A 26,422-nucleotide genomic window follows, 5' to 3' on the forward strand; every position below is an offset into this window, starting at 1 on the left:
AGCTGCTGCCTACAATATGAAAACAGTGCTCTATCACAAGCCTCCCTAAAGTTTACTACTGCTCCAGTCCTATGGCAATGACATTGGGGAAAGGGGAGGAATGGGGGGGGTGGGGGGCTGTTGAGTTAATTGATAGACGTAACAATGTTCCCTGTCCCAAAACAGCAACTGCCCTTCACACCTTTTCCACTCACAAAGGAAAAAAAACAAAACAGAAAATGAAAATGAACTCTCAGCTGGGATTTCATGTGATTTCTAATAGAAACTGAATTCATTACTAGGAAGAAAAAAAAAAGCCATCAACTCCGGTCTGGGGAGTTAGTCATTATGACGTTTTGCTCATGCAGTTATGAAACAGGAGGAGATCCTTCTTCCCTAAAGCTTTATTACATCAAGTTTAAAGCCACATGTAAGTGAAAACTTCCATAGTAAGATCTGACACATATGCGGGCATCCAATCCCTAGCAACAAATACCGTGTTTAAATCCAAAACCTTCTGGTAAAGAAATAACTAATACCTCCTGAGGAAAGTTATCTCCCTGATTCTTATCAGAGCCCTCATTTCAGTAGTGTCAAAACTTCCAGAAAATCTGTTCTGGAAAGTCAGAGAGAACAAACAAACAAACAAAAAATGTTGAAGTCAATAAAAAGTTATGTGTGTTTGGGCCATCTGTTCAAACCAATGTAACCCTCTATGGCCACTAAGATGTGTGGTCATGGTTTGTTTACTCTCTTCAATGGTACATTTAGGACACAAAAGCAACTCAATGAAGAAAAATCTTATGGCCTCAGCACAGGTACACGTAACAAATAATGACTAAATTTAAAAAATACTGCCCGCAATTTGATTAATAAAGGTAGAAACCAAACTTTTCAAATAATCAACTTTCTAACAAACAATAAAAACTAAGCTTCTCCCCAAAGTATGTAGTAGTTAAAATGCAATTCTAATATTTTTGCTTTGATAAGAGCACACTAGACTAGTGTGTCCCAAGGCATAGTCTATGAAACTCCAACCCGAAGAGAGGCTGTGGGGAAAAAAAAGAAAAGAAAAGAATAAAATAATTCCAAGATCAGGTAAGTTTGGGAAATACCATACATTACTCTCTCTCCTAGAATGCCTATTACGCTTATAAAGGTTCTGAGAAATCCTTCGCTAAAGAAAAAGAAAGGCTTTCAGACAAAAACAACAATCACAATCGTACCACTCTCCCCTCAAAAATTAACATTTGGAAAATTTCCTCCTTATGTCTTTTTCTTTGTATGTTTTTTCTACATGAGATCACACCATTTATATAACCTTCTGCTCTCCTTTTTCCCCCTTAAATTAAAAATCTTGCTATGTTAGGTTATTAGAAGTTTTCAATAAAAATAATATTTTATCAATATAGTAATAACTAATAGTTTTGTCAGGCATTAATCATTTTACTTATATTAACTTATTTAATCCTCACAATAACCTAAGGTCTGTATTATGATTGTCCCCATCTTACAGATGAGGAAACTGAGACAGTGAACAAGCAGCCCAAGGTCACAAAGTTGAGTCCATGGTGGAGTCGGGATTCAAATCCAGGCAGCCCCTGGGTCAGCAGTCTGAACCACTGCATTGTACTGATTCTATAATATTCCTTCCTCGAACTTACCAATGAGGGGCAGTTCGGTTATTACCTATTTTTTCTATTACAATAATGTCACACTAGACATCCTGTAGGCATCTGAAGCACACTATTTTATCTAAGCCTATTCAGACAGCAGAGATCTTACCATCCCGAGAAGTTCAGTGTATTTTTGGCTCGCTGACAACAGCTGTAGAAACATCTAAGATGGCTAGCATTTCATAAACCAGCTCATTACTCCACCTACCCCTGGTATGAACTTCCATCTGGTCCTCACCTGTCCCATCCATTGCCATCTGCAGCAGATTTCTGTCATGTTTCCATCTGCCTTCTCACTGCATAAAGAGCCAAATAAAACCCTGGGTCTCTTCTGTGCACCTCCCAACACATTTAAGCAAATTCCATCAACTTTCATGTCTGGAATATTTTATTTAATTTTGTGTATTTTAAAAAAATGTTTTTATTGATTGTTTTAGAGAAAGAGGGAGGGAGAGATAGAAACACCGATGAGAGAGAACCTTCGATCAGCTGCCATCTGTACCCCCCCTACTGGGGATTGAGCCCTCAACCCAGCATGTGCCCTGATGAACTCGAACCAGTGACCTCTTTCTTGGTGCATGGGATGCATTCAACCAACTGAGCCACATGGGCCAGGCTACTAGTATGTCGGGAATGTTTTAAATACTAAGCTTGTATGTTCCTAGTCTCGTTATCTTGTGCCAATACAAGACATACAAAGAGAGATAAGATAACATCCAATATGCATGTGTAACATTAAGATGAATTGTTTTTCTAATTCAGACAATATCCAGAAAATAGATATTCAAATATTTTACCGTTTGCGTGCTTTTCTTACGGGGAATGAGTGAACACTCCCACCCCACGTCACCAGCAGGCTCAAACCCTCCTGAAGACAGCACCCCTCCCACTTCGTTTTTACCAACCTGACTTAAAAACAAATACGCCTATCTTTTTTTTTTTTAATTGAGAGACCACAGTTAGAAAATAAATCAGTTACAAGCAAAAATCTAGTACTGCAAACTGCCAACGAACTTAATTCAAAGTCAGAAAGTGCCTTTCTCTCTGCTTCTACTTGTTTTAGTGTTCAAACATCAATAATTCATATCCAGAAGACTATCGGGCACATAAAATATAGGACTTTTTTTTAAACCTTCAGGGCCCCAACTTTTATTCAGACCACAAAACTACATATTTTGTGGATGGAGTAGGTGGGCCAGGGGAACCTCAACGTTACGTTTGGAATAATGCATCACTAATTAGTCCAGGTAAAACCATGCAAGACAGGAAGGTGCACGGAAGTATTTTCCTACATACAGTCGCAAGGTTTTTTAAGATGGTTGAAACAATAAGATAAACAAATTAAAATAACTCTTGCTAAATGCAGGAGGAAAGCAACTATCTCTATTTCTTGGTAATACACTTGAAAGAGCGACGGTTGCTGAAATGACACATTTCAAGATATTTTGTTGAACTATTGCTATTTTAAGGCTGCATCAGGCTTGTCACACAGCTTGCTCCCAATCTCTTGGCAGTTCTCCAACACATTCCAACTTCTTATGCACAGCCTTGCTGGAATCACATCCCACTTATCGCTAAAGACACACTAAGTAAGATGTTGCCACATTACACAACCAACCTGCCACTTTTCCCCACCAGGCCACATCACACAATGCCTGGCTTTAAAAAAAAAAAAAAATCAAACCAATATCTGTGTGGATATGGCTTAGTCCAAATGATCCACTGGTCCTCCAAACAAGGATCAGAATACTGCTCAAACTGGGAGAGAAACACTGCCTCACCCCCCAAAGAGAGGCTGCGTACTCACCCACCAAGGAGGGACAACTGATGTGGAGGGGAAAAGGCAAGATCAAATATTTTTTTAAAAAAAGGGACACCTTGACTAAAGACCCAAGCCCTCATCATTCCCCCACTGCCTACACTTGTAAACAGATTATTAAGCAGGGCGCATTGTAAAGGATAATCTTAGTATGTAATGAATCTCATTACCTCTGTGAGAAGAACAATTTAACATAGCAATACATCCTCCTCTAAGCCAATATTCTCTCTAATTGTTAATATTTGGCAAAAAAAAAAATACCTCTTTAAAAACAAACTGGAATGGTTAACCACATGCTGCTACATTCCATTCCTGCTAAAAAAAAATATTTAATTAGCACATTTGATCCTCATGCTCTGCACAGCTGCACAACATTCCAGCGAATTCCAGCGATAGGCGAGCTATCCATAGACTCTTTACATTAAATACCTACTTTAAAAGTGGAGGAGACTAAGAGCAGTTCTCAAGTATGACCTACTCAAGATATAGTTTAGTTCATGTGAATAAGCTTTCTGCAACAAGGGTAGTCCAACGGAAATACACAGTATAATTAAGAATAAAATATTCAAGCCAATACACACTTAACAAAATAATTCTGCAGAGCTGGAAATGTATATGTAACACATTCAACTGATAGACAAGAGTAGTCTTCCTTGGGAACAGGACAATAAATTACCCTGCTCTCTAATTAAATTTTCACCCTTTATGAATCAAAGGGGTTTATTTAGAACGAAGATGAAAGCTGGTGTTAATGTTAGAGACACAAACTTCAAAAGCAAAATAAGCCATCCCACGAGACAAATCATCCTTAGTATCAGGAAAAGTCAGAAATTCCTTTAGCAGTGAATGTTGATTTAAAAACAAGCAAACATAACAAAACAAACCAAAAAAACCACCTACCTTTAAAACAAAGACTAAAACACGAGGTGTGCACTGGTTTCTTTCCTGCTCAAATGGCACACAAAGGTCTGTGCTCCAGGACTGTGGCGCGCCCTCCACTCCGCCCCAGAAGATAAGGTGGGTGTTTAAGGACAGCTGGCAGCACAGAGTTGTCAACCTCCCTGTGAGAAGGACCAGGCCTCTCTCAGAGAAGTCACCCGACAGATACCTCTGACCACTACTCACCTCCTAAAATAGGGACAGGTGTGCTCATCCAGCCAGAGGTCCGCGGAAGGCCTCATTCCAGGCCCCTGCTCTCCCCTAACCTGGGGTACAGTCTCAGCTGGGTGCCTCCCCAAGGGCTGGCCCCAACCCTTGCAGCTGCCTGGAGGTCAAGTTAAGATCCTTACCCCAGGCTTCAGACAGCCCAGGCACATTAACCATCAAGAATTTCCCTTGAATACTTTAAACCAGCGGTTTAAACCAGACCCTTTCACAGGGGTTGCCTAAGACCATCCTGCATATCAGATATTTACATTACGATTCATAACAGTAGCAACATTACAGTTATGAAGTAGCAACGAAAATAATTTTATGGTTGGGTCACAACATGAGGAACTGTATTTAAAGGGCCAGAAGGCTGAGAACCACTGCTTTAAACAATAAAGAATTTTAATTTTGCCCTAACCGGTTTGGCTCAGTGGATAGAGCGTCGGCCGGCGAACTCAAGGGTCCCAGGTTCAATTCCGGTCAAGGGCATGTACCTTGGTTGCGGGCACATCCCCAGTGGGGAGTGTGCAGGAGGCAGCTAATCGATGTTTCTTTCTCATCGATGTTTCTAACTCTCTATCCCTCTCCTTTCCTCTCTGTGAAAAATCAATAAAATATATTTAAAAAAGAATTCAAATTACAAAAAAAACAGTAAAAAGAATTTACCTTGATGCCCTACTGGTGGGGCTCAATTGGTTGAGCATCCACCCATGAACCAGGAGGTCGAGGTTCAATTCCCCATCATGGCCCATGCAAGAACCAACCAACCAATGAATGCATAAATAAGTGGAACTAATCAAAGTTTCTCTCCCCCCCCCCTCTCTCTCACCAATAAAGAAAGAACATATTTTTTTAAAGAACAGAATTTCCCTTGATGGATTTGATTCCCACCGGGTTGGGACTTCTGAAGAGCCCTTATTTGGAAAGAGGAAGTCTACTAATATAGCTGAGCTCTATCTCCCAACCTTGCTCCATCCATCGCCCAGCACAGCTCAGATCTCCCCTCTGAACTTTGAAAGGACCTACCACTGGTCAATATTTAAGCCTGGAAAGAATGTCATTTGCCACTTTTGTTCAGGGCTCACCACCCAAACGAGACAACAACTACAAGGTACCTCCTCATAAAAACTGCTGAAAGGTTTTCTTTCTCTTCCAGCAAAAGGGTATTTCTCCTCTCTTCCCACTCCCTCTTCCCCTCAGCACATGAAGAAACTGCACCTTCCTTAGGAAGAGACCAAATACTAGAATTAAGGCAACAAAGAAATGCCGGTGAATCACCTCCATCCATCTGATGTCCCAGGGCTTAAGGAATTGGCTTGCATAATCAAATATGCATATTGCTTTTTCTCCTTGAAACAGACCAAAGATAGAACTGTAAAGACTGTAGCTAACATAAAGTTGAGCTCTGGTGTATGCTTTCAATAGTTTTACCAAACCCGGCCCACTAAAATAAATTACATTTAAAACCAAGATTATAATAACCACGTCCATTCTATTTTCAACATGTGATGGGGTAGCTGTTTCAAAGACTCTAAAATCTGAAGACAAAAGTAAAATCAGATGTTGTCCGGAGCACACAGAGATGTCTCTCGGGAGAATTAAGGCAACTCTGATGGGAATTCATTTCAAAACAAAACAGAAAGCACACATCATCTAATGAGAACTTAATTTTGGTATTTTTCCACTGTAAAGGTTTTTGGTGTGTGTGTTTTTCCCCCCCAAAGAAGAGAAGTATCTATAATAAGCAAATGTTGGATTCTTTACTATTTTCTTTAATACTCCCACCACTAAAAACAGCTAGAGCAGCAGACAGTATTTATTCCACAGCTTTAAATATGACCAGTAATGAGATTTTTATGACTTGCCATGCTACATGTATGAACGAGAAAAGTGATACACATCAAGTGATTCTTCAGTTGACAAAACTTCACATCTTCAGCTTAAGATTTGAGAACTGACTATTATTTGTGAGATGCAAATATGTGCCAAGGGAAACAATTCAAAGGATAAACACCAAAATGTTAACTGCAAGTTTATAGGGTCACTGAACTCACCTAGTGATTTTAACTTTCTTCTTTGTGTTCATTTTATTTTCCATATGGTCTATTATACATATTCATTATTTTGGTAATAAAAAAGAAAATATTGCCCGGCCAGCGTGGCACGGTGGTTGAGCGCTGACCAATGAACAGGAGGTCATGGTTCCATTCCCGGTCAGGGCACATGCCCAGGTTGCAGGCTCGATCCTCAGTAGGGTCGGGCAGGAGGCAGCCAATCAACGATTCTCTCTCATCATTGACATTTCTATTTCTCTCTCACTCTCCCTTCCTCTCTGAATTTAATAAAAATATTTTTTTAAAAAAGAAAATATTATTTTTAAAAATTTAAAGTTTCCTTATGACTTACGCTAATTTATACCTTTATTAAAGTACATATTCTTCAGAAACCTTTCAGAGTAAAACTATACTCTGTATATATTAGCAGATTATTAAAAATTCAGGGACTCTAAAAGGGTAAAGAAGATATGTTAACTTTTAAGACTATTGTTCTCACTAAAAAAAGCACTCCTATGCTCCAAGTTAAAAAACACAATGGAAAATATTTAACCGCAGGACAAAATACTAGTAAAAAAGCATTGTTTTAGGGAAGATTCTAGGTTTTCCCTCCCCCATAAATAAATAAAATAAAAGCCTCCTACCCCCAAGACCCTAAACCGTGATAAGAACATGAATTTTCCTACCCCAAAGACTCTGTACAGTTGGTAAAGTTAGGTTTGGCCTTGGGGTAAACACAGTAGGACAAAAATTACCCCTGAAACAGCCACCCAAGAGGGTAGGAAACAACAAGAACTCCACCCAGGGCCAAGGGCAGGAGCCACAGGGCTGAGTTCAGGGAGGATGTTTTTGAGAGGCTCCCCTGGGGCCCAGCCCCGACATCTTTTCCCACACTCCATGCAAGGACCACTTCAGGCAAGGCCCTAATGAAATGCACACTGAAATGGGAACTGGAAAAATCTTCTTAACATTTCAGGGTTCTTTACACCTTCCGTGTTAATACTGCTTTTCAGAAAGTTATGGCAGAAAAAAATTTGAACAGCAGAAGGTGTATGTAGCTGATTAACCATTTTACCTCATTCTCTTAGCCAGCTAAAAGAAGGTTACTGTTCAGCATTCCCAAAAGTTTGGAAAATATGGAGAGATTAAATTAGAACTTTTCCACAATCCCATCACCCAGAGATGACCTCTGTTAAGCTAGTAAACTTTCCAAGAATGGACATATTTAATTGCACAAATTAAACATTGTATATATACTTTAAAAAGAATAATTTCAATTATATTTATATGTCATTCCAAACTTCACCCTGGTTCATCTGTTGAGTAAAAACCTGTAATTATGTTCTGATACAGATTTTACTGCCCACCCAATGGCTTCACGTTTGTTAAAGATCAGAATGAGCAGGGAACTCCAGATTCCAGAGCAGAGATGCCAGACTGTTCTGAGAATCATTCAGGTGTTTACTCTCACAGCTTAAGAGTTTACTAAGAATGGAATTATGACACCTATGAACAAAGGTCATTTTAAAGCAATTTTAAAACTGTCACTTTCATATCTCAAAGCGCACTTAATCCTGAAACCCTCGTCAATCCACCATGTAAAAGTTCATGGCAGAAAACACACAACATTCATGGCAGTAAATTAGTTCATTTTTATAAGCCACATTTTATCAAGTGCCAATACCGTTGGGGACTTGGACCATAAAAACATCTTCTCCCAAATATTTCTCCCATCAGCTAAGGACATGATTCATTCCTGGGATTCTATAATATTCTCACTTGAAGAGCCTTAAAATTGCCCTCCCTTTACACTGGAAATTAATATCTTTCCCTCACACACAAACACTCACACACACCTCTCTCACCTATTTGATATAGATAAGATAGGATATGCATCATATGCTTACATAAATATATATAACATTACCTAAGAATTCCCTCTCACATAAAAAAGCAAGGATATCATTAAAATTCCTTCTATCCGTTCTAAACCTACAATATTCCCAAATGCTGAAAAAACATTAACTGGAAGTAATCTAAATCTGGAGTCATTTTTATTTTAAAATTTTTCACTTGGAATGTTATCTACATTTCCAACCAATTCTTATGATGGTCTACATGGTTACAAAATTAGCTGCAGCAGCAGTCTGGACTCCCACAAGTGAGAGCAAGCATGTCACAGAATTCCACTGCTCTCTCCACACAAGTGTGCGGTCTGGAAATATGTACTCAAGTCCTGGGCTTCCCCACTTTTTAAGCTGGCCCAAGGTGAGTGTAGAGGGTCAAGCTAGCATTCCATTACACCTGCAGGCTCTATTTCTCTCTCCGACCCACACCCTTAAGATGCTGACTTACTCATTTTCCCACTGCTTTTAGGTATAAATACAGAGGACAGGTATGACAATCCTTCGGAATTTTAAACTGTTCCTTAACAATGATCTACTATTTGCCAGGTTTGCTTTTTTTTCTTTACTTATTTAAAAATTAAAGTATTGATTGCTTTTTTATTATAAACGATAGTCCTCATGGAAGTCTATATTATTATTTACTATACTCTTCTCTACGTGTGAAATATTTTAAAACTTAAAATGAGAAACATTAAGTCATAGGAATTTCCTTTCACATAAGAGAGGAAATCACTCATCAACTCACCATCCAAAGCAAACCATTAACATTTTATAATGTATTCCTGTCCAGTCTTTTATTGGATACAACAAAACTGGAGTTATACGCCATTATACAGCTTTGTATACAGATTATTTCCACCGATAGTATATTGTTAGTATTTTCCCATCTCAGTATTATTCTTCCAAACCATTCTTTTAAGCACTACATTGAATTCCATCCTGCACCTGTGTCATAATTTATTTGATTATGCCCCATTTGCTTTTCCACCGGTACTATTGCTAAGAAAATCCTTGTTTAAAATCCCCTGTCCTTGTTTTTAATTCTCCCTTTAGGCTATACAGCTACAAGTGAGATTTCAGTCTAAAAGGTATAAACATTTCAGGTTTCTGTTATATATATTCTGTTTTCAAACTGAGTTTGTATTAATTCAAATGTTCTCCCAACAGGTGCTACAGAGCTCCTATCTCATAGCATTCCAGAGAATATTATCTACCTACTAATTTAAGTGGAAAAAAATAATCTAATTAATTTGTGTTTTACTGGTGAATTGGAACAATTTAATATCCTTACTAGTATCCTTGATTTGTTCCTTTATAAACTACCTGTGATTTCGTCTTTCATAACCTATTTGTTCCTAGTCTTTCTCCACATACTAGGAATTTTTCTTGATTGTTAAAAATAAATATTATTCAGGTTTGTTTTTCATATTATTGTATTTTGACAAGATACACAGGAACAAGTTTAATATAGACTGAACTTAGCATTATTTATTTGATGGATGTGTATGTATTTACTTACTGGAATGTATCTTTTCTGTACAAACCAAATTGTTTATTTGAAAGAAAGCATAAAATTGAGACAAAGCAAAAATTCCACATTGAATGGTAATTAAAATGTACTGTGATTGGCGCTGGATGATCTCACTTAACTTTAATAAAATCCTTTCTGATAGGTACTGCCATTATCACCATTTTACAGATGAAGATACTGAGGCATGCAGAGAAGTCAAGGCAGTTTACCCAAGGTCCCTTAGCTAGTGCCTGGAGTGACCAGGCTGTGCAGCTCCAGGGCCCACTTAGAGCCACTGGGTCCCATCCATTCACCCTACATATAGTTGGCCCACGGCTGGGCCTTCACAACCCTTCTCCCATCTCTGTCCTCCTTCTCCTTCCCATGGCCACCACCATTACTTGCTCCCTTAACGTCTGGACTGCCCAATCACTTGTTTTCTGTCTCCTTGCTTCTGGTTTCTTCCTATCCCACTGCATTTATTTATTTATTTAGAAAAGCAAGCAAGAATGTATTGACTGCAGCGAAAACACACTTAGGACAGTGAAACGAGAAAGGGCCTAGAAGAAGCAATGCGAGAGCCTAGGCTGGGCTGCTGTGGCTCACTGGGAAGTCAGAGAGGGCCTTGGAGTCAGGTTCAGGGGTTCAGTTAGCCCTGGGTGAGCTGCCGCTGCCCATTGCTCCTCTGGTTGCAAGTCTCTTGGGGTCCCTTAGAGTTTAGGGGATGCATCCTGTGGGGGAAGGAGAAGGGGAAAGGGAATGGCATGGGCGTGCTGCCTGGAGGGACAGCGCCCGTTCCACTGTATTGTGAACATGGCTAAAGTGTTGTGTTACTGGAGTATCTTATCATCACAACATTTTAGAAGTTACAGGATCTTAATGTCTAAGTGCCAAATCTGGTCAATCGGTAGTTACACCCTACAACACTGTATTGGCATTGAGAATGTTACTGAGGCTCTATCTCAGCTCAGCGGGAAAAGAATGCCATGATTATTTTCTAAGTCTGATAGGAACAGAGGGAGTGGTGCCCTTCCGCCATGTTTTAACCCCTACTATAATTCCATCTAAGATTTTCATTTTATAAATTTAGATCTGAGACTAGGACAGTGAATGGCTTGCCAAAGTCACACATCTGGTCAGTAAAAGGTCTTTTATCATCTGTGTACATATATGTAAAGTCCTTAGATTCAGGAATTAATTCTTATTCAACTTTAAGCCAGCCCACACCATCATCACCTTAACCCACTTCAAGTCCTAGCAAGTGAAGGTATCCAATAGATATTTACTGAATTTTATATATATATATATATTTATATATATACATATATATATAAATATATATATATAAATATATATTATATATATATATTATCTCAGAGTAGCACAAAGGGAAAACATCTGTATAAATACTTCTTGGTAAACAGAACTGTAATTGCTCTACTTTCAAGAACAGGAACCTGAACTGACAAAGGATTTTCAATAAGTGGAGATATATATATATTTCATTGGTAATACAGCCTTTTAAAAAACAAAAGAATGTGCTATTTAATAACTCTTTCTATATAAAACTGTTGATAGTTTTTGCAAAGCATATCAAAAAGAGTCAGTGGCTCATATAGCTTAGGCAATCTGAAGAGAAAGTAATGGAAAGGTTATCAGCTGAACACCTACTATATGCCTACTGTACACTGCTGTCTCACAACTGCGTATTATTATTTCAATTTTACTGATGAGAAAATTATGGTTCTGAGTAGCGATGGTCATGTGACTAGTATACAATAGCATTAGGATTTGAGCCCAGATTTGTTCGACTCCAAAATTCAGGCTCTCTCCAAACTAAGGAAAATTTTTCTTGCACTATCAAAATCATCCTCACAAACCTTAAAGGATAAAAACTGATTATGACTTACTGAAATTATGAATGTTCATTAAAAAAACACAGGGTTTCTTCAAAAGAAAATAAAAACACAAACTGGGAGGTAATTTTTGCAACACATACAATCCATAAAAGATTAGTAAGCAATCTACATAAAGAACTACAAATCAGTAAGGAAAAAAATCTGAAAGAAAAACAGGCAAAAAAAAAGACTGAACAGGGACTTCAAAAAAGAAGGAACCCAAATGGCCAATAATAAAAATAGGTACTTAAACTCAATAATCAGGGAAATTGCAAATAAAAAGCACAATGAGATAACTTCACAAACGGACATTTTCAAGTTTGGTAAATGATAGTCTGGAGAGGTTGTGGAGCAACAGTAACACTATACCCTGCTACTGGGAATATAACTGCTAGTATAACCACTTTGGAAACTTTGGCATTATCTAGTGAGGTTGATAATGCACATATGATCCAGCAAATTTCATTCCAGAGAGAGAGAATTTGTGTGTGTGTCTATCTCCACAAAGGTACTAAGAGACAAATAGAAGAATCATTCATAGCAGCCCTTCTTATAACAGCAAAATATTGGAATTAAGCCAAATGGCCATCTACCGAAGGAATAAACAAGCCACAGTGGAATACTGTACAGCACTGAAAATGAATAAACTACTACAACAAAATGAAAGAATATCAGGAATATAATATCATTAATCTAAAAATGTAGTCACAGAAAAATAAATAAAGCATAAGTTCATTTATATAAAGTTTTAAACATGCCCTAGCCGGTTTGGCTCAGTGGATAGAGCGTCAGCCTGCGGACTGAAGGGTCCCAGGTTCGATTCCGGCCAATGGCACATGCCCAGGTTGTGGGCTTGATCCCCAGTAGGGGGAGTGCAGAAGGTAGTCGATCAATGATTTTCTCTCATCCCATTGATGTTTCTATCTCTCTCCCCCACTCCCTTCCTCTCTGAAATCAATAAAAAATAAAGTTCAAGACATACAAAATTAAGAATTTTAGAAAGGATAACCTATAAAAAAGAGTAAGGAAATGAGAAGCACCAAATTCAGGACAGTGGTTGCTTCAGATGGGAAGACAGAAGGGTACTCAGGGGACTCTGACTATATGATAAGGTTCTTCTTGAAGTGGGCAGTGGCTGCCTGAGTGTCCATTGGTTTGTGATTCTGCAATGTATCTTTTATGAGCATTATTTTGTATGTACTTAATAAGATTACTTAATAAAAAACAACTTTAAGAAAAGAAGGAACCAGAAGGACAGGATACTGAATATATACCAGGAGAAACAGCTGGTGAGAACAAGATGCCAGAGGGGAGCAGGAGGAGCAGAGGGGACCCTGGGCTTCCTGGACTCCAGCTCTGATATCTCAAAACCAATGCCTTCTTAGGGGAGGCGGGGGGCGGGATGGGGGAATTGGTTGTTTATCAACTTTAGAAAGAAGCCCCTAAAACTGAGTAATCTAAAAAACTATAATTAATAGGACTATGCCACCGAAATATTAAAGAACTTCATAATGTTTTCCTGCATTAAGTAATTTACAGTGAATGCATCACTTTCTTCAAAATCACTTAGTGACACAAGGGGAGAACAGTGTTGATATCTGAGCAAAAGAAAAGACAAAAGTAAGATACAAGAAGGAACTTTTTGATACAGAAGTCCCTTAGATGAAGAAGTGCAGTAGTTTCTCAATTTAACGGGCATACAAATCGCTTAGGGGTCTTGTTAAAATGCAGATTATAATTGGACAGGTCTGGGTTGGGGTCTGTAAGAATCTGTTTTACAACAAACTCCCAAGAGATCCTGATGTTTTTGCTCCACACACCTCATTATTATAGCAAGGGACATTAGGAAAATGCCTAATTGGGATAGTTTAATTTTACTCAACAAAATAAAGAGAATAATGATGTTATTCCTATGCCATATGAACTTGGATACAGACAATGTTATCAGAAGACTCAAGAGTACTAAACTAGGTGTTTTGTAAAGAAATTGTGCTTTGAGAAACAGCGAAGTCTGAAAATTTTTAAGACACATCCGTGAGATGTTTTACTCACCTCCACAGACCTCCAGAAGTAACTCTTCCAGAGGAAGTACTGGCCTTTTCCTTATGAAGAATGGTTTACATTCCCAATAGTCTTGCAGGAAGAAACCAAGACTACCATAAGGAAATCCACAGAACATTAACTAAAGCCCAATTATAATGCTGATGTCGGGCAGTGCCCAACATAATTAAAGGAACATCACATCACCCATCACCGCATGTAAAAAAAAGTATATGTTGGGCTTTAAAATTCTCTCTAAGAATATACTCTTTAAAATGAAATGTGTATTTCAACAAAAACCACATCAAACAATTTCCACTCATCATGTCTATGTTTGTTTAGTAGTAGTAAAATCCTTCCATCTCAAAACAGTACTTCCACATGTAAAGTCATACTTTCATACAGCAAGACAAAATACCCACGCCAACAAACTCTTCCAAAGAAACCCTGTCACTGCCAAGTCCACTAAGGATGTGTCACAAGCAGAGAGGGAGGCTCCTACAACCTCTTAAGTGTTAATACCCTCGCCCAAGAGAGCCTCTCACAGAACGCCTGCACAACAGGAGGCGACCAAGTTTCTTCATCTCATTCTCTCAGATGAAGGTTTTGGTCAGTCCAGAAATGACAAAGTTACAAAGAGCTTAACCTAACTGGATTCTGCACCTGGTGTCTAATTCAGAACAGCTAAACCTCCTGTGACATCAACACAGGATATTTTCTTACAACATAGTAAATCCAACATGTCTGGATAATCCATGGGAACGATACCCCCAAACATCTTTATACAACACTATTTTATACCATCAGCAAAACATTAAAACCCAAATCCAAAAAGTGCTCTATTTTAATGGCTCTCTTAAGGGAAACTCGCAATAATGAACATAAACCACACAATCTGCATTCAGTTCTACTTTGTAGAGCTACCAAGAAGTCAAATGCCACCAACCTGGATTCAATAGAGATTTAAAAAAATAAAAGTAGACACGCCCTTGCTTTGAAACATTGACCTTCCCTTCCAGACAGCATACTGAAATTCCCTTTCTCACCTATACGAGGTGACATTTGAAACGTATCCCATTTGCCATCTCACACTGAATAAATGAATTGGAGAAGTGGCATTTAGAAGGAACATTCCCTATGTACTGGCCCAGGCTAAATAAGTGAGAACACTGGCAACCATCTCCTTCTGACCAGATACCGGCCTCAGAGGCCTTGGTGGTCTGCCCTTCTCAACCCCCTCCCCAGCCACATCTGCAAAAAAAAAAAAAAAAAAAAAAAAAAGTATACAAAAAATACATATGCACAAACATAAATGAAGCCATTTACCACCATAATCCCATTAATCCTGACTAACCTAAACCTATAAAAGTCTGATTATCAATTCACCACCAATCATGGCACTCATTTACCTAATCACCCCTAATAAAACATCCAAATATGTACTTGATTTACAGAAAAAGCAAACGATGAAAGCAAAGCAAATAAAGGTGAATCATTAACTACCCATCAAAAAATGTAAGTTCCTTTTAAATCAAGCCATTCAACTACTGGATATATTTAGACATGTCTCAGGGGCATAAAAACTAACACAGATGCATCGTTTCATTTCAAAAATTGGTTTTCTGTAAGAAAAATTCATATTCTTCGTATTGACCAAAGACACAGAGGTACTGTAACGTCATCGCTATGAAGACCCAATAAACACCAACTTTTTATATATTAAGAAATCGATGGATAGTTGGGTTGTGGTTACAAATGACGGGTGATCCACAGAAAGCCGCTGCGACTCCCACCCAATACTGACTGCACCACTGCCTCCGCACACCACTGGTCCGCGGCCTCCCCCCAGCCCCTCCCAGCGGCTCAGGTCCCAGGGTTGGAGATCAGATTCCCGTCCGCAACTGCAGGCTGGCTCCCTCCGCCCGCATTAGCGCTGCAAGGCGCCCCTTCATCCAAGCACAGGAAGGGAGGGAGGGAGGGAGGGAGGGAGGAGGGCACCCCAAAGAAAAGAGGCTCCCCTCTAAGGTAGGTGACCTGGTCCTCCTGTCCCCACATACAGCTGAAGCAGCATGACGGGGTAGAAGCAGCTCTGAGCCTCGGCCAAGGGCAGCCCCGGACCTGGGTGGGGCCGGGCGGGGGCCGCAGGCGCCGAGTGGCCGTGCCAAGCCCCGCCAGTGAGAACCCCGAGAGGCTGCGATACTGCTGCATTGTGCTGCATCACGGTGAGGGCACCGGGAGCCATCCATCTTGCCAAAATCGCGTATCCCACTGAAATAAACCCACCGAATCCATCTTTCTCCTTGCCCAAGCACCCTCACACTCTCCCTCTCACTATTATCTGGCCTGGCTTTTGACTGGAAGAAGAATGGACACGGTTTGTGTATCGATCCCGACAACACTCCCCCTCTCCATCTGGAAGGCAGGCACTTGGCATCTTTCCTATCACAAAACAAAGGGAAGGCTCCCCCCCAAAAAGACGATCGCGGGCGCGGAGGGGTGATGGCGAGAGGAGCTTCCAGCCCCCCACCGCAAAGGCAGGCCCGGAGGGTCCGCGCGCTGGTACAAACCTGTTGAAGACAGGGTGGCAGACGCTGAAGGGCGGGCGCAGCGGCGGCTCCGCGTCCGCAGGCGGCTCACGCCCAGAGCCTGGGAAAGTGGGGACCAAGGGAGGGCGGAGGGCGGGGGGCGGGGAGGGGGGGAAGAGGACGCGGGTGGCGGGGGGAAGAGGGCGCGAGGACGAGCGGTGTGGGGGGTGCCGGGGAGCCGCCTCGGGTTCAGCTGCAACGCGGCGCAGCCCGAACCACGCCTGGCCGCATCCCCCGTACCGTTAGGCTCAGAGCCCGGCCCTGTCAACGCCGCCCCCGCTCCCACCAGCAGGACGAGAAGGAGGGCACCCGAAAATATACCCTCGCCGCTACCCACTCCGCACCCACCCCCGCGCCAGGGGCCGCCGCGCCCGGCTGGAGGGACGAGGCGGCGGAGGCTGGGAGGAGGAACTGGCGCCCCCGCGCCTGGGATGGAGCTGGGCTGCCGCGGTGCGCACCGCGGGCTGGCGGCTGCCTCGCCCGGGGCCTGCCGCCCCTGCCCCGCCAAACCCCGGGACGAACCAAGCCGCCCCCGCCCGGGCTCTGCAGCCTCCCCGCCCCCACGCCGCTCCCGGGCGCCGGGCAGCGGCGGGCCAGCGGCGTCCTCCCGGCCTGGGCCCGCGCCCCTCCTCCCGGCCTCCGGCCGCCCGCCGCCCGGGAGCCCGCCTAGGAGGCAGCCCCCGTGAGTTGGCATCTTCCAGCCTCAGGCCCTCTACCTACCTCCCAAGGATGGGGGGTGGGGGTGCCGGGGTCCCGTCCTCCTCCCGCTCCTCGGCGGCCGGGCGGGTGGGCCGGGAGGCGACTCCGCGGGGCGGCCGCGGCTGGGGCTGTCCGCGGCTGGGGTCGGGGCTCACAGGACGGGACCGGTGGGCGCTGCTGCGCGGGCTGCGCGCTCGCTCCGAGCGGAGAGGCGGCCGAGGGAGGGACTGGAGGAATCCGCAGCCCGCACGGCAACAGCTGCACTGATTCCGGGGGCTGGGCGGGAGCGCGGGGCGGGGGAAGGAGGAAGGGAGCAGCCCGGGGGGGGGGGGGGCGAGGGGCGGGGAGACGGAGCGCGCACTCGCGCTCGCGCGCACTCGCGCTCTCCCGCACCCCCTCCACCCTCCTCTGCTGTCCTCCGCTCCCCTTCCCTGGGTTCCTCCCTCGCGCCGGCCCGGAGCCCCGCAGCCGCCCACCCGGCGCCTGCTAAGCTGGCGATCGGAACCTCGGGCGCGTCCGCGCTCTCCCCCAGCCCAGGCTCTGCCCGGCCCTGCGCCGACTGCGCCCGCCGCCGCGGGGACCGGCCCAGGCTGGCTGGGGCAGGGTGGGCACCGCCGCCTCTCTACCCGGGCAAAAGGACAATGGGGGCTTTGTCCCCACCGCCCAGCCGGCGAGGGCCAATTTCACGTTTAATTTGAGGCTAATTCGATTATCGCCATGGAGAAGGGGCAGCCTAATTTCCTACGTGACTGGTGCAGCCTCTCTTCCCCCGCGACGCTGGCGTTGGGGACGCGATGGAGAGAATGTGTTGAGGGGGGCTTTAGAACGTCACCTGGTTCATTTGGGTTTAGATCTCGGTGGTGGTGCCGTGAAAGCTCCGTCCAGCCCGAGGAAGAGCGGTGGTGATCCCTCCGTGGGAAATCTCGGGAGACGAGGGGAGGAGGGTTATTCCCCGGAGAAGTCCAGAGCTCCCTCTTTTGTGAGTCTTTTTCCCCACCATTTCCCTCGAGGTACAGATCCTCCAAGAGTGATTCCTCCAGCTCCTGCCTGCAGCCCCAAACGCTCGCCTCCACCTGTAGCGGGTGTGCTTCCTAAGCCACTCGCTCCTGGGAGGAGCCGCCCGGCTGCAGCCGAGGTCCCTACGGCTTGAGGGCCCGAGTTCTCCCCCTACCCACATACCGGGACATGACACGACGTTTTCCTCAAGTGCCAGCGCCCCTTCCCAACCTCTGGCTCACCCCATCAGTCCCCCAGGCTATATAGAAATTGTGCAACCACCACTGCTGGGGAGAAAATATGGTGTCATCACCATGACCACGACCAGAAATGCTCTTTAGAAAAGAGTCTGGAGAAACTGACTTTGTGCCTGCTGGGTAGGTGCCCAACGGTGGCATTGTAAGCTTGGGAGGGAAAAGGGCCTTTGGTTGAAAAGACTCAAGGCTTTTCCCCTAAAGATCTGACCTTCAACCCCTGAATAAAACAAACAAACAAACAAACAAATAAAACATAAATAAAAGACAAATAGTTTGGATCATGCTCATACCTCAAATCACTGGAACAGAAGCCTGGTGGGTTTATATTTTTATATGTATTTTTAAATGAAATTTTTAACATAAAACATTAAATTGTCCCAGCAATTTAGGAATGTGATTCTTCCTTTTAGGCCTTCACCATCAGTTTGAATGTTTGTACCAATGTTTACATTTGACATATATGAAAAAAATTGAGGAAGGCAGATAATGTAACATTTTTCTCAGAAGGTTGATTAACACAGCCAAAAGGTTAACTCTCCAAGGGCAAGGTTCTTTGTTCACTGTACATAGCAGGCACTTAGGAGGTGCTCCAAATTTTTTTGTTGAATTGAATTGAACAGAACAGAAGCAACATGTAAGTGACTGCCCTGATTAGGTCACACTGGAAATCCACAAATAACGAAAGTTGTGTGTGTGTTTTTTTTCACTTATTTTGGTCCATGGGTCCCAGCATATCCCCACTCAAAATGTTAATGAAATACCAAAGAAAACAATGGCAGTACTGGGAAATGCCTGTTTAAATTCTTCCAATGCTATTCTGAAATGGTGACTCTTAACTGCTTCCTTTATCACAAATAATAGTACTTGAATAAACCTTCTTTTGATGGATGAGTCACCTCCACTACCCCATTCCACTCTCACTTACTTTAAAAAATTTCCTTCAGAAAACAAGGCCGCACACACCCTTCGCAAGGCCCTTACGTGGCAGTAAGCATTCCAAAAATGTGAAAGACAAGGATTCAGAGTTTCACTATAAATACTTGTTCACAATTTCAAATTCTTACCTTTTGGTGGAAAAAAAAATCATCACCCAGGAGAGCCCAGTTTGCCACTGAGCAGAGAGGAAGTAACAGGTCAAAAAAAAGACAGCCTTGCCTGGAGTGTGGTCCAGTGCATCAAAAGGTTTCAGGTTCAATTCCCAATCAGGACACGTATCTAGGTTTCGGATTCAATCCCTGGTCTGGACACCTATGGGAGGCAACCAATTGATATTTCTTTCTCTTTCTCTCTCCCCCTAAAAATCAATAACAAAAATATATCCTTGGGAGAGGTTTTGTTTTTTTTTAAGAGTCTAAATCTGGAGATTATTGGAAAAGACATATATCTTTGTGGAAGGCAATAATCTAGAAAAGATAAAAAGCCTTAGTAATGATGGTAACTCAAAAGGATTGTTCTCAAATATTTCAGGCCCAGCTTTGTTGAAGTTTATTATCCTCACAATAGAATCAAGGTTGATTTAAAGGAAATTGAAACTCATCCATATCATGTCTGTTCTCTCTGTTTTTAAAAGCATGCTTCCCACAGAAATAGTACTTTATTACAAAATTTTTGCAGATATAAAGGGTCTTCAAATTTTCTGTTAATAATAATGATGACAAGTAGCAACTATAAAATGCTTTCCAGTTTTTAAAGTGCTTCAGCAAATATATGTTGTCCTTTTGTCAGTTCTGTGGAATACATATTAACCCTATTTTATAGATGAGAAAACTGAGACATTGGTAGGTCAAGTGAGTTGTCCAAGTTTATTGACATAGTTGTCCCAAGTTTATTGACATAGCTACACGGTGCCAGAGATTGCTTAGAAGCTAGCATATCAGAACTGTGTATCTGGGCACTGCATATGAATTATTAAAAAGTAATTCTGTTTGCATGATGAAAAAAGTTCTGGGGATGGATGGTGGTGTTGGTTGCACAACAATGTAAATATACTTAATGCAATTGAACTGTACACATAAAATGGTTTTATGTTATGTTACCACAATTTTTAAAAAATTCTTAAAGTAATTTTGAGTTTAGACCTCTTGAATAGTAGCGTAGATGCCCACCGGTTGGATTACACTTTCTGTATTGTAAGCATACTGTCCATAGCACACGGACACATCCCCTTAGTAGACTATATCCTCTGCTACACCTGTATATTATATTTCAGCTCCCTCCAGTTGTGGTGTATATTTATGAAGCCAGTTGTATTTGTTCCCAAATTTATTTATCCCAGTTATACTTACTATACTTAATAAGTTCACTTATTATAATTAAGCATTACATAAACCAATGAAATGAGTGTGAAAAGAGAGCTGTTTCAGTGAAAACGTTTTTGAAATGTCTGACTAAAGGCTAAAAATACTGTCATAAAAATATATGCGGGCAAAATAACAGTAGAGAGGAATGGAAATTATAAAAACCGTGAAATATTTCAAGTCCAGGTTGCTATGCAAGTATCTCTAAGTTCTTAATGAACTAAAAATAAATCAAAAGTGGGTGTCAGATCGCTGTGGCTTACCCAAAAAAAAGAGTGGTCTTTCACTTGGTAAATACGTTCAAATAAACACTTCGTTTATCAACTGATTAGCAAGTTACTGTAAATTTATAAGTTTTGAGTAAAATAAAACTTCAAACCATGTCTTTTTACAGTTATAAAGCTATCACTTTATTTTTCTTTTGAAATATGCTTCAAGGTATAGGCAATGAATTGTTAGATGTGATGCCAATGCATGAGCAACAACAACAACACGACAAAAAAGAGGCAAATGGACGCCATCAAAATTTAAAACTTTTGTGCATCAAAGGACAGTATCAAGGAAGTGAAAAGACAATCTACACAATAGGAGAAAATATTTGCAAATCATACATCTGATAAGGCTCTAATATTCAGAATAAAGAACTCTTATACTCAACAACAAAAAAGACAACTCATTTCAAAAATGGGTAAGAGGCCCTAGCTGGTTTGGCTCAGTGGATAGAGCATTGGCCTGCAGACTGAAGGGTCCCAGGTTCGATTCCAGACAGGGGCACATGCCCGGGTTGGGGGCTCGATCCCCAGTAGGGGTCAGGGATGTGCAGGAAGCAGCCAATCAATGATTCTCTCTTATCATTGATGTTTCCATCTCTCTCTCCCTCTCCCTTCTTCTCTGAAATCAATATATATATATATATATATATATATATATATATATATATATTTTGTAAAAAAAAGGGTAAGAGGGTTGAATACAATTTTCTCCAAAGAAGATATACAAATGGCCAATAACCACATACAAATATGTTCAATAACATTAATTATTAGGAAAATGAAAATCAAAACCACTATAAGATACCAGTTTATACTTCCTAAGATAGATTTAATTTTTTTAAGAAAGGAAAGAGATCAGATTTGTGGTGGGGGAAAGGGGATTTGGATAAAGGTGGTCAAAAGGTACAAACTTCAGTTATAAGGTAAATAAGCAGTAGGTATCTAATGTACAAGATGATGACACTAGCACTGCTGTGGGCTCTAATGAAAGTTATTAAAAAAGTAAATCCTAAAAGTTCTCATCACAAGGAAAAACATTTTTTATTTTATTCCATAGAGATGATAGATATTAAGTAAACTTATTGTATTAATGACTTTATGATATACGTAAGTCAAATAATTATGCTGTACACCTTAAACTGTATGTCAATTATATCTCAATAAACAGGGGGTGGGGGAGTGGAAGACAAGTATGGTGAGAACGTGGAGGAATTTGAAGCCTGGTACATTGCTGGGGGCATGTGAAGTGGTGTAGCTGCTGTGGAAAATAGCTTGGCAGTTCCTCAAAAAGCTACATATAGAATTATGTGATCCAGCAATTCCACTCCTCGCTATACTCGTATGCCCAAAGGAATTGAAAACAGGAACACAAACCCATGTTCACAGTAGCATTATTCACAATAGCCAAAAGGTGGAAACAACTCAAATGTCCATCAATAGTTAATTGATAAACCAATGTGGTATCTCCATACAATGCAATACTATTGAGCCATAAAAGGAATCCAGCACTGATATGTGCAACGGTGTATTAGCACGTTGTACACTTAATGTAGTATACTTAGCATATTTACACTTAGCATAATGAGAAAAAGCCAGACACTAAAGGTCACACATTATATGATTCTGTTTATAGGAAATATCCAGAATAGGTAAATCCATAGAGATAGAAAATAGATGGGTGGTTGCCAGGGGCTGGAGGAAGGGAAAGGAAAGAGTATTAATTAAGTTTACTTAATTTAAATTCCAAATTTGATTATTGGTTCAGTTATTAGAAAACTTTTAAGTATGTTTAGAACAACTTGGGTATTCAAATCTACTTGTTTTAACTGAATTTTATAAAATCTACATACATATCAGACTCAAAGATAGTTTAAAAAAGGAATGTAAAACATCTCAATTTTTAAAATGTCACATGTTGCAATGATACTATCTTGGATACAATGGGTTAAACAAAACTTATTTTTAAAATTAATTTCACCATTTTACTTTTTCAAATATTACTATTGCAAATTTTTTTTAATATATTTTATTTATTTTTTACAGAGAGGAAGGGAGAGAGATAGAGAGTCAGAAACATCGATGAGAGAGAAACATCGATCAGCTGCCCCCTGCACATCTCCTACTGGGGATGTCCCCGCAACCCAGGTACATGCCCCTGACCGGAATCGAACCCGGTACCCTTCAGTCCGCAGGCTGACGCTCTATCCACTGAGCCAAACCGGTTCTGGCTGCAAAATTTTTTAAATACATATACAGCTTACGTATTTCTTTGGACAACTCTGTCCCAGGCATTGTCACTGGAGCCCTGGTAATTGGCACCCTCACTCTTCAGGCTCGGGAAAACTAAAGAAAAGCAACTGGCATCTGTAATAGGCCTCCTATAGTGCCTCCATCACAATGGCCTTGGGATCTGTGGTGGCAGACCACGAGGCTTCTCTGTGAGCAGAAGGCAGGCATGGCTAATATTTTCATGACTCGCGTCATTCTTCTGGAAGTCCAAAGATGGCCTTGGCAATGACCGGGTGCCATTGCCTGAAGATATACCACCTGCCACCCCAACTTCCCAGTTTGACATAGTTTGCCAGCCTATCTACTAGTAAAGGATTCCAGAAGTGGGCTAGATTCATGCTTAGAATTCATTCAAGAAATTGCAGAAATTCATAGGCTGATGGGTGAGGGACAAAGAGAAACAGAGAAAAATCATGTTCCCACAGAGAAAAGTTTAACATGTAGCTGCTTTGAGAAGAAAGTCTTCTGTCTGGATTGAAAGGTTAGATCTTGCCTCCTAGCCATTCTTCCAATGTTGGGATATCACTTCCCATTCTATGCCTTCAGATTCTGCATGGGTGGGGATGCAGGGTCGCAGCATAAATGTTACATCTCATTCTCAGAGGACGACACAAAATACGGAGGCTATCTGAACACTTGCCATGGAGGCAATGACATTCTTTTCTTGCTCGCTTCTTCTCATGGGTGCCAGTCTGGTTTCTTCTCTGGGGTTTGTTCTTTTACACGTGGGTTAGAGCAAGCAAGGTTTCAATTTTCATGATAATCCTTTAATGTAAGACTGAGATTGGAGTCCTTAAAAATCACAAAAAAATGAGGACATATTTGCTAAATTTCAGTTAATAAGCAATTTCCCCCAAATGAGATACGAGGTGTAATATTGTAATTGTTTCAACATTATTATTACTAAAATATATTTCTAGGCACACTGCTAAGCACTTTACATGTCCAGCAGGTCCTCAAATAATGTTGCTTCCTTCAATGTTTTTTTGTTATAATGTTGACAAATGTAACCACTGTTCATAGCAATTAGCCTATGGTAAAATTGGCTTCCTTTTACCTCATTTTGCCACAGTTCCAAGAATGTCGTTAAGTGAGGACTTACTGTAATCATTTAATCCTCACAACTAATCTTTGTGGTGCTTACTAATATTATTCCCATTTTTCCAATGAGGAAACTGAGGCACAAAGAGGTCGGGTCAGTTGCCTAAGGTTGAACAGCTAATATGTGATGAAAACTGAATTGAAACCCAGGTCCATCTGTCACCAAAGCTGTTTCCAAAAGTTTGAAAAAGTAAAGTAGGATCCCAGACATTTTATTACTAGTTTTGGAAGCAAACATAATGACTCAAGATATGTGGTCAAAGGCATACTTTTTTTAAAAAAAAAAAAATTGGCATCGTTTTCATAAAACTTTAAAAATATGTTTTTTTAGATGAAGGCTGAAAGGATGTATCTAAGTTTTAAAAAATTTTAAACACCTGGATTCCTATGTGCTTATGTTTCAAAGTTCACCCAACTTGAAAGTCATCCGCTCCTTAGTAAGCGCTGCCAATATGGAATAAGAAAAATAGTACTTTAAACAGAAAGTCCCCCTGTGTTTGGTGAACAGAGCAGTATTGTTGTTTGTTTTTTGAAGGGGACAGGAGATGGGGGTAGAGGTGGGATATTTGTTTTTATGAGATCCGCTTTGAAAAGCCCTTCTGAGGCCTTCCCAGGAGCAGCCAAGTAGGCGTGCTGGGGTTTGATGCAATACACGCTGGGTAAGAATGGGCCTGGCTCAGCTGCAAGTAATTTACACGCTCAGGGTTCTCTCCAAAGAGGACCTTGGACCAAAGCAAGCTGAGAAAACCATGCACTGGAGCTCTAATTGCTATGGGACTCGGTGGCAGGAACAAAGCATATATGTAGATCTAAGTTTCTTGAGGTGGTGGGCTAACTGAATTTGAGAAGAACCTGGGGCTTCACCCATTTCGTGGGAATGGAGAATTTATGCTAGCCGAGGAGTAGATTCCATGGGAAGGTTAGGAAAGTTACCTGAAAGCTTTCTCTGAATTGTGTCTTAGGTGTTATCACGTAGGCACTGCTCTTTCACCATCCGTAAGAGAAGATCAGAGCTTTCTCCGTCATTTCTCTACTAATTGGCCCTCCGAGAGGATATGAGGTTTCGCTAAGCCGATTGTCTCCTCTTTCGCAACCCAATTCTCCCAGATTCTCCAGAAAGAACGGGGGGGGGGGGGGGGGTAACGCTGTGGCCCTTAGACTTCACGTGATCACCAGCTGCATCCCAGATGGAGGCAGACCTCTAGTTGCTCAACGACCTGCATCAGGTGGCATGAACCGGAGAATCAGTGTGGCGGCCTCAGAAGAAAACTCCAGGAGTGTCTCAGCTGCCTAGTTTCACCTTTCCAATGACAGGTTTGCCACAGGGGTTCACACCCCAGTACGAAGCTGCAGCAGTAAAGTAGTAAATCATTCCTTAGTTCTTCCCTACTCCACTGAAAACTGAAAATAAACAAGATAAACATCTGTTTTTGGTAAAAATACTCATCGTCACAATCAGAGGTTTCACTTTTAAATTTAGCTTTTTCTTTGAGTAGGCAATATATTCACATTAAATGCATTCACATATTGATTTAAAAAATCAAAACAGTATTAAAAAGTTTGCATTGAAATTCTCACTCTCACCCAGTGCCCATTCACCCCATACATCACCCTAATTCCCTATAGATAAACACTGAAAATTTTTTTAATATATTCTTTCAGGGTACCTTCCCAATGTCTCCTTAGACATATCCAAACAAAATCAAATATATATTCTTATTACTTCTCTCCCTTTATTGTTATACAACAGGTAGCATACTACAAACAGTTCTGAGCCTTGCTCCGCCCCCTCCTCAATAAATCAATAAATCCTAGAGATCTTTCCTTATTACTTCCTGAGGGCTGCACAGAAAAGAAGTCATCGAAAGTACTACATCTCAGAAAACTGGTGTGT

The 26,422-nt window shown here is 41.4% G+C and overlaps 1 protein-coding gene across 1 annotated transcript in view; it reads right to left on the minus strand.

Moving 5' to 3' along the window:
- Window positions 1-17,587, minus strand: part of SPTBN1 (spectrin beta, non-erythrocytic 1) — a 179,377-nt gene extending 161,790 nt beyond the window's left edge. The window contains exon 1 of the mRNA XM_081100735.1: window positions 17,338-17,587. The gene's annotated coding sequence lies outside the window, so the exon portion shown is untranslated. The remainder of the gene's footprint in view (window positions 1-17,337) is intronic.
- Window positions 17,588-26,422: the final 8,835 nt, after the last annotated feature.

Source organism: Myotis nattereri (assembly GCF_964212035.1).
Source record: "Myotis nattereri genome assembly, chromosome: 10".
Taxonomy (NCBI): domain Eukaryota; kingdom Metazoa; phylum Chordata; class Mammalia; order Chiroptera; family Vespertilionidae; genus Myotis; species Myotis nattereri.